This window comes from Suricata suricatta, chromosome 9, assembly GCF_006229205.1.
Source record: "Suricata suricatta isolate VVHF042 chromosome 9, meerkat_22Aug2017_6uvM2_HiC, whole genome shotgun sequence".
In the NCBI taxonomy this organism is placed as follows: Eukaryota; Metazoa; Chordata; class Mammalia; order Carnivora; family Herpestidae; genus Suricata; species Suricata suricatta.
The window spans coordinates 25,577,473-25,586,881 of record NC_043708.1 but is presented as its reverse complement, the minus strand read 5'-3'; the positions used below and the strand labels follow the sequence as shown (position 1 = coordinate 25,586,881).

Below are 9,409 nucleotides of genomic sequence, written 5' to 3'. Positions count from 1 at the left end.
CTGTGAATTATGAAAGTGGGGCTTGTAAATCCAGCTGGCGCAGTGCCCCCCCTTCACCTGGGGGACACCTGTGTCTTACTTAAGACTCAATTCAAGCACCACCGCACTTTCAGTGGGTTTCTCAGGTGTGAAGCCCGTATAACAACGACCAGCGGGTTGCAGAGTAAGGAGGCGATGAGGGTCTTCGGAGCGAGATGCCACACCCGAAGACAAAGAAGTGGTGTGGATGCTTTGTGCGTGGAGGGAACAGACACGTCCGTGGGTCCTGCCTGGACTCTCTCGGCCACGGTGTCTCCGTCTGGGGTACGGGATGACGGGCCAGTGTGGAAGCAGGAAGTGGTAGCTCCTTAAACCTTCACTCCTTCACACCTTCAGTGTGACTCATTTTGATGAAATTCAACGAACTCTGAGCACCTGCTCCCTGAGCCGAGTCTTCTTTAGCTAGAAAACTCCACAGCTTCCCTCCCCCAAGATTTCAGGAACTTACACCCAGGCTGTGAAAGACCTAGCAGAGGGGCCAGTGGACCTCAGAGGACCTCCTGCCCAGCCAGCACTCCCTGGGACTGTCCCCTGACCCCCAGGGAGTCTGGTCTTTGAGGGGTCACAGGAGAGCCAGTGAGTGACATTGGGCAAAAGAATGCCATATATATATATATGGCCATGCATATTTTTGATGCTGTTGAATTTTTTAAAAAGGACTGCCAATATGTATATACTGACTGATATCAATTTCATGAAGTCAAAAAGAATGTAAATCTGGGCGCCTGGGTGGCTCAGTCAGTTAAATGTCTGACTTCAGCTCATGTCATGATCTCATGGTTTGTGAGTTCGAGCCCTGCGTCTGGCTCTGTGTTGACAGCTCAGAGCCTGGAGCGTGCTTCCGATTCTGTGTCTCCCTCTCTCTACCCCTCCCCTGCTTATGTGTCTGTACCTTCTCTCTCTCAAAAATAAAGTTAAAAAAACATTTAAAAATTGTTTTTAAATGTCAATCTATATGTAGTTCTACATCTAAACCTTCATCGCTTTCTACATTTATCCAGAAAGATAGTCATTAAAATGTTAAGTCCGCAGTTTTCTCTGGGTGGTGGCATTATAGTGGTTTGCTTGACTATGTTTCTGTATTTTCTGGTTTTTCTACAATTACCATGTGTTAGCTGCTCTGAAAAGCAAGTTCAAAGCCAATTCTGCTTTGAATGTCTAGGATCCCGAGTCTAGGAAAGGCTCCTTGAGTAATGAGGACGCCCTTTCTCATTTTTCCTGTTCGCCTCTCATCCAGGACTGGAAGAGCCTCATGGGACCTCTGCTTTCTCTGACCAATGTCTTTGCTGCCCTCTGGTGGTCATTTGGGACCTCAGTAAGTCCAACAACGAACCCCACTTCTTGGTGGGCAGTTAACTTATACTTTAGGTTTACCCTCTGAAGTTCCATTTCTTAGAACTATTCCTTTTTCCCGCTAAGGCCGAGTATCCTTTTAAGGTTGACAAGGTTTGCTCCAGTGTACACTTCAAAGCTTGTGGAAATGTCATTTTTGTAAAAACCAAAGCCTCTCAGCCTTTATTTCACAGCTGGAGGGCTTGTTTCATCATCACTGGACTCTGGCATGTGCTCACCTGTTACTTTTTCAAAGTTGACTGAAGCGGACTTTGGTTTTGGTCAGCGTCATTACTACCAAAGCCACCAACCCCCCTGCAAAAGGAAGGTGCTGCTCCCAGTCCGAGAATGCCACTCTACTCTCTCCCAGAATCACAAGTACCGTGTCTAGGGCCCCCAGCCTGGGACGCTTTGAGACTGTGTGGCTTTAAGCAAATTATGTCACCTCTCTGTTCTCAACTGTATGGGAACTGTAACCATATCTGCCTGGATTTACTAGGCTCTATCACTTATCAGCTGTGAACCTTGAACGCATTACTTAACACATCTGTGCCTCAGTTTCCTCATTTGTAAAGTTGGGGGCAAAATACCACCTCATTCTTAGGGCTGTAAGGATGGAATTAATTAATACATGCAAATGATTAGATCATTTCCTGGAACATAATTAGTTCCTAATAAATGCTTATTATTATTGTTACCGTTCCTAGTTACCAAAGCATTTAAATGTCATTCTAAGACTGCATGTAGCTAGGAGTAAGGGATTTATTATTTGTGAAGCTTTTGATGTATTAGGAACCATTTTAGGTACTATTTAATATTCACTGCAACCCTTCAAGAAAGGTGTTATAGTCTTCACTTTACAGTTGAGGAAATTGATATTCAGAGAGGTTAAGTGACTCACCCAAGACCACACAGCTAGGAAATACAGAACACGAGTTCGATCCCATTGGTTTGGTTCTGGAGCCTCGGTTCTTTCCTCTCTATTCCGTTGACTGCTATCTCCGAACAGCAGGTTGTTTTTGCTAATATTTTTTTCTAGACTACTCTATCCCTCACTCCTACTTGATTATACATTAGAGCACCACCATCTGCTGTAACACAAACCCCAAACTCCATGGCTTTCTGCAAGAGAACTTTCTTTTTCTCCTGTGTGCAGTAACTTGTGAGTGCTTTCCCATTTGGTGGGAAGGCCTTCCACAGGGTGATTTAGAAACCCGGGTTCCTTCCATTTAGTGGTTCTGTTCTCACCTGGGGCTTTGGAGGCCTCTGCATTAAGCTGGTGAGTGAGCAAAGAATTATCAATTCTGTCTGGACCAGACTTGAAAGCGACGCTTATCAATTCTCTCCATAACATAAATTCTCTCCATTAACATAAAGCTCAGTCGCAAAGAAGGCTTGGAAATGTAGTCCTGCTCTATGCCAGCCAGTCTCCACTATACCTGACTTAAGTCTTAAACATTCTTGTGGCCTTGGTTTAAATTTTAATTCCCCTGTAGGAAATCTTGACCCCTCAGGTCTGGATCGGGTGCCCCTCCTCCATACGTCCTCTCAGGTGGCATTCATGTCACAGAATTATTAAGTATTAACTCTTCTGTTCTTCCGTTACGCTGTGGGCTGCATTTGGACAGGGGTGAGGCCAGTCTCCAACCCAGCCGAATTCCCAGTTTTCACAGGGAGCCTCGGGCACGGTGGGCACTCACCAGTTGTTGGATGGTCGACATGTGGGGCAAATGGCTGAGCGGCAGAGGATGTGGGTGGGAGTGGTCACCGCCGAGTTTCAGAACCATGGACGGGAAACCGGCTGGAAAGCCCTCTGAGGTTGAGGTTGGGGTGTCTGTTCTTCAAGAGTGGAACCGAGACACTGAGTGTGGTCACAGGTTGTCTGTGTCTCTGCACCTGCCCCGGAGGAGACCCCCCACAGACATCTCCTCCCTGTCGGTTCCAGCACACGTACCCAAAAGGGCCTGGTTTTGAACTCATGAAACAAACCACAACCATCACAATAAGATGCTGCCTCACATTCATCTGTCTGCTATTTCATCCTATCCCCTTCTCCAGAAATTTTGCAGTAGCTTACAAAATGTATACAGTAAGAGAAAGAAACTTAAATAACAGAGAAAAACCAAGTCGAGGTGATATTAGATCATTGAAAATCAGGTGACTCTGGAAATAACAAGATGAAGGTTTCTTCCTTACCAGCCAAGTCTTTATTTTGGGAAACTATTTGGCATTTTTAATATTGATCTTCTTTGGTCTTTTCCCCATCACTGTCCCTTAGCGTCTGGCCTATAGCAGAGATTGGGATTGAGGTGGGGACTGTGATTAACTCATGGTTCCAAGACTCCTTTTCAGCTCCAACCCCTCAGGCTCACTCCTGACCCTCTTCCTGTGTTAAAATCCCCCTTCCACAGCCTGGCGTTAAGGAGGAGGTAGTGAGTATCAACAAAAGCCACAGTCTAATGCAACCGCCATTATATGAAAAACCCAGTTTAATTAAAGACAGAGGGGGATGGTCCAGCACGGTGATGGGGCAAGAATCCCAGCCTGGTACCTCTGGCTGGTGGCCTTGACAAATTGCTTTATAGTTCTGAGCCTCCATGACTTCATCTATGAAATGGGTTCATTGAATCCAGATACACTGGGTGTGGCTATGAGAGTTGGATGACACAAAGTGCCCTCTGAGGGGCAACGTGTTACATCAGACACCTGAACAAGGGCAAGTGTATTGGGCTTCTGGGGGAGGGGGCCCTGAGCCTGGAGGAGGGTGGGAAGGGGGATGCACTTTGGGATCACTTGGCTCAGGGATTTCTTGAAGAGAGCCCAGCTTATGTCCCATGATGCCCCAGGGGAAGCTGAGTTTGGGGGGAAGAGGTCCACAGTTTCCCGCTGCCAGAATATATGTGGATAGCAGGGCCCCTGCAGGTTGTTTCTGGAATCAGAGGCCTGGGAGTCTTGTCTCTGGGTCCAGACTTCTGGAGACCAGAGGCAGCTGGGAGCCTGGGTCGAAGCAACCCCTCACCAGTGACTCCAAGCCAGGAGGGAGAGTCTGTAGGCCGAGGAGCACTAGGACCTCAGCAAGATTTGTATTCCAGAAGCTTCTCTGGCCCACATAGGCCAATTCTGTGCTGATTCATAAAAGGGAAGGGAAACCCCCCCCTAGGTTCCAGGTTCCAAAGGAACAAATTTGCAGTAAGTTTAAAAAAGAACCCAAGCCAATCTGAGCTGGAGAAGGGGTTTCCCCCAAACTGTCCCTCCACACACTCATGACAAAGCTGCTGAGAAAGTGCAGGTAGGTGGCCTGTAGGGAAGGGGTGATGGGCAACCAGGGCCCTCATCGTCAGGCTGACAGTCCACGGCCCCGACCCACAGGCTTCCTCGCCACCACCCTGGAGACGGTGGGCATCAACTTCCCCACCCCGGAGGATGGCACACCCCTGCATGGAGACAAGAGACATGTTTGCCAAGGAGAAGAAATCCCCGTGACCTTATCATCCCATCAAACCAACTGTTTTCATTTTTCTGGGCTTCCTCCATCCCTGTCTTCACCGTTGAATCACAGTGCTGCTGCACTTCCAGTGGTAACTTTCTTTTTCTTGCTTGACCTCATGTGACGTCAGGCAAGCCCCGGCCTCCTCGTCTGGGCGGCAGGATTGTCTTAGTGCCCGCCTCACGGGGTGGCGAGAGCCTGCGACGAGGTCATGACCGTAACGTGCCTGGCACACAGTAGGTGCTCAGCAAATGGTAGCTGCAATGATTATTTCCGGAAGTATCTCTTTGGTTTTCATTATACCTACTTCTGCGCTATTAGAAGTTTTCAACTCTTATATGTATTAATGTGAGAAAGAATATTGAAACTGCTTATTTGAAAAGCAGTCTGGTCACAGCGAACTACCTTACATGATCAGCTCTTAACGACTGGCATTAACAGGTGTGCATGGGCCCCACACTTCTCACCTAGCGGAAGCAGCGTACCCGCATGCTCGTTTCCACCTGGGAAGATTTTGCGGGGGGTGAGGGGAGCCTCCTTATAGCAGAGGCCTCGTCTGGCTGGAATGGACAATGTCAGGGCACGCTGAGGTTGCTTTCAAATGTGGGTGCTGCCACCCCCTCTTTCCATTTCCATGATCATCTAAGAATGAAAACTAAAAGCTCCTGGGAAATCTCAGGGCAGCTGCCCTTCCCTCTGTGCTCTTGGAGAAGTGGCCTAGGATTTTACCCTGCAGAGGAGGGGCGGTGTTGGCAAAGTGCTGATGGGAGCATCTCTGCAGGGGCGAGAGGCTGAGCTGGAACATGGGCTGCTGGGGGGCTCTTTTGGGTTTAAAGTGGAGCGTTGGTGGGGCCAGAGTCTCCCAGGATTGGTGTCTGTTGCAGGTGTTTGCACTGCACTTCCTGTCTCCCTAAGGTCAGTGGGATAACGGGCATACCCAGGAGGCTAGTGGAAAAAAGAAAACAATATACAGATAGCGAATTTAAGGCTCAGATGGTCCATCTGGACAAGGCCCGTCTCCTTTCTTGGGCTCAGTGCCCCCATTCGTGCAACGCGGCCTGCAAAACTGACCAGTCGTGGAGTTCTATCATTCTCGGCTCCCAGGAGGGAACTGGGAGGTCCCTGGACATTTGCTCTTGGGCCTCGCCACGTGATGTAACAGCTCTTCACCCCCTCAAATTCTACATCAGAGGTCCTCGGGTGGGTGGGCAGTCTGGTCCAGGGCTCCGTCAGTTCAGCTCAGCGGATGGATGCCATGTGCCTGGGCTGTGCTGGGAGTCTCGCGAGCACCAAGATGACCATGACAGGCCCCCGCCCTTGGGGCCACACAGTCAATTCCAGACACAAGAGACAGGATCCTGCCTGTGGTTCTGTTACCAAACGCACCGAGTGCAAAATCTCCTGGAACCCTCCAGACAGTGCATGATGTCCTTGCTGGTAATATCCTTATGTTTCAGGTGAGGAAGGCAAAGGTGCTGAAGCATGAACTCATTAGCCCAAAGTCCCAGAGCTCACAGGTGGCACAGCTGTGATTCCGTTCTGTCTGTCTGAATCTACATCCTCCTCCACACCTTGTTTTTTTTGGGGGGGGGGCGGGTTATAGTAAAACTTTCTTGATTTCATTGAACACAATTTCAAATTAAGTCTGTGCATAGATGGACGTAGAGATAGCTCCAGGGTGGAAGGATTTCACGTAGTACCCCTCTGAGTAGACTTTCAAGGCTCCTCCAGTTTGCTGACATGCGACATTTCGCACCTTGAGATTTTATCTAGGGGCGCAGAAAGCAGCCGCGTCATCAGTATTCAAAGACCCAGGTGCGTGAGGTTGCTTTGGGACTGTATTAGAGTCACTGTTCCGTCCAGACGCGTTAGTGATTGCTGTACCTCTTTGTCTCCAACTTCAGTGTCATTTTCTTCTTCGTTACCTCCTCCCTTCTCCCTTTTCTCCTTCTATTCTTCTCCACCTGCCCCTTCCCCTTCTTCTTTGCTTCCCTCTTCCCCTCCTTCTCTTCCTCCTTTTTCTTTTTAAAAGTTTATGTATTTATTTTGAGGGGAGGGGAGAGAGAGAGAGAGAGAGAGAGAGAGAGAGAGAGGGAGAGAGAATCCCAAGCAGGCCCACGCTGCCAGTGCAGAGCCCGGTGTGGGGCTCGAGCTCACAAACCTCGAGATCATGACCTGAGTTAAAATCAAGAGTCGAATGCTTAACTGACTGAGCCACTCAGCCTCCTCTCTTTCTCTTCAAGATATTTAAAATACTTAGGACCTCTGTTCTCATCTTTCCTCATGCATTAAAGTAACGAAAGTTGTCAGATTTCCAGTCCCACAATGGTCCATACAGACCCATGATATCATTGATGGGACTTATTTAACATTAGAATTCCAAGTTTGGCAACTGTAGCCTTAAGTTTTCCGGGGTTGAAGAGCCTTGTGCCATACCAGTCAGGGTCCAGATGTAGCTGGGAAAACACGGATGTTATTTGCACCGTCCAGAGCTGATACACTCCCAGGTGTGGGCAGCCACTGGCGGTGGGAGGCCTTCTCCTTTTGCAAAGCCTGTGATGCCACAGCATACAGCCAGTCAGTCCGTTCTAGATCACCCTGCAAAGAGAAGAGACCTCCGAGCATGGACAAGTTGCATCCTCAAAGCCCATGCTCTTAACCAATGTACATATTGCATTTTTCAACTTGAAACAATTCACAGCAAGACAGCGGGGGAAAAAGAACTGTGTTGTACAAACTTTTTATTCTACCGAAATTCCAAAGGGGTGCAGATTAAAACTTCCATAGTCTCAGAGTTTTAAGTTCTACCAAGGTTTCCCTGTGGTAGATCAAGATTCCTCAGCCCACAGATGAAGCAACAGAGGCTGGACGGATGACACTCCCAAGGTCACAGAGCTAGTTGGTGGAGACAGAGCCAGGTCCCTGGTGACTGATCCTAAGTTCTTGTCTCCTTCTGCTACACCACATTACCAAAGCAGGTGTGGGGAGGGGAGGCCTTCCCGACGAAGAGGAATGTGACTGGGGGTCTGAAGGGATGGAAGGGGTATGAGTGGTCTTGGAAGAGGGGCCAGGCTTCCCGATGCCAGTGTAGGCTCCTTTGTGGCTTTCCTGACCGAATCATTGACTCCTCAATGGTAGGCATTTGTCTCTTCCACTTTCTGCCCCAGTTCAGAGTTCCTGGTGTGGGTCTTGCACAAAGGACAGACAGTTGGAGAAGTGGATGAGATTCGGTTCTTCACATCCTCTCTGAGATCTGATTCTTTGATTTAAGATATTTGCTGATGCCCTTGGCACCAAACAGAAACTCAGCCGATGTTCCCTTTCTGCTTCCTTCTTTACTTCCTACGGTTGATACTTCCCAGAGCGTGTGTGCCGTGCCACAATCTCTGAGAACTATCCGGCCCCCGGCAGCCATGTTTAGAAGACCAATCCCGGACCCACTGTGGGTGGCTGAGTGGAACAGGGGTGAGCTCCTGACTCAAACGGGACCCATGGAAGCCTCTCTCGCCATTTGGAAGTGTGACTCAAGGGGCTCCTCAGCCTCCTCGGATGGTTTACACTGAGGTGGTGTTAGCTCAGGACAGGGAGCCTCCATGTGCAGGCGTGGAGGAGGCCGATGCAGAGAAGGAGGGAGATGAAGCAGATGCAAAGGGGCAGTGGCAAAGAGAAACCCTAAGACCCCAAGAGAAACCCTGAGAAGGCAACTGCTTCATGCCTGGGGAGGCCCCTGCCCAGAGGAGGCTGTCACCTCTTTTGGAGGCCCCTCCTCCAGTCACAGGAGGACAGTCTGTTGCCTGGAACCCTTACCATAGTCTGATGTTATCGAGTTTCTGCAGAAGGAGCCCACTCAGCCAGGTCTCTGACAGAGCCACTAGGGGAAGTCCTTGGTTATGCTTTGTGCTGGAGGAACCACAGTCCGGAAATGGGCCGTGTTGTTGAAGGGGAACTTTCTGCTCTTTCTTGACGGGAGACCCTTGGCCTGCTGGTCACAGTTCGACCCAGACTCCAGAAGGGATGGCGCTTCAGAGAAGATGTCAATCCTTTTTGTTGCTGTCGCTGTTGCAAACATTTTTAGTCAGCTGTCTTCACGACAGCAGCATGAATGGGAGAGGAGAAACCCCAGGGGTCACCTGAGCCATTGTGCCAGGAACCGCAGAACGGAGGGGATACAAGACCTTCCTGCCTCACAGGGAGGGAGGGAGACAGACACGGGGATACAATCTCACAGCCACGAGATGTAAATGTCACGATAAAGCAATGCGCCGGCCAGCGTGGTCCCCGAAGGGCTCCTAGCAGGGCTGACAACTGAGCGGAGGCCCCCGGAGTAAGCGAGAGTCGGCCTGGCCAGACAGGGTAAGGGACAACCCAGAGGAAACAGCCAGAATAGAAGAGCAGTGTCGAGAAACACAATGGTGGCTTCTGAGAAGTACGAGTGGCTGAAGCAGCTGGAGCGTGAAGTCTCCGGGTTTGGGCCAGAGAACTTGCCAGAAAGACGAGTGACCTGCAGAGCTGTGCTCTCCAAACCCCTTTGTGCCTGCCGTCTGTTCCATG

The 9,409-nt window shown here is 49.7% G+C and overlaps 1 long non-coding RNA gene across 1 annotated transcript in view; it reads left to right on the top strand.

The window, feature by feature from the left end:
• LOC115302574 overlaps window positions 1-5,110 on the top strand; it is an 8,266-nt gene extending 3,156 nt beyond the window's left edge. Inside the window, exon 3 of the long non-coding RNA XR_003913539.1 lies at window positions 4,741-5,110. This is a non-coding gene — a long non-coding RNA (uncharacterized LOC115302574). The remainder of the gene's footprint in view (window positions 1-4,740) is intronic.
• Window positions 5,111-9,409: the final 4,299 nt, after the last annotated feature.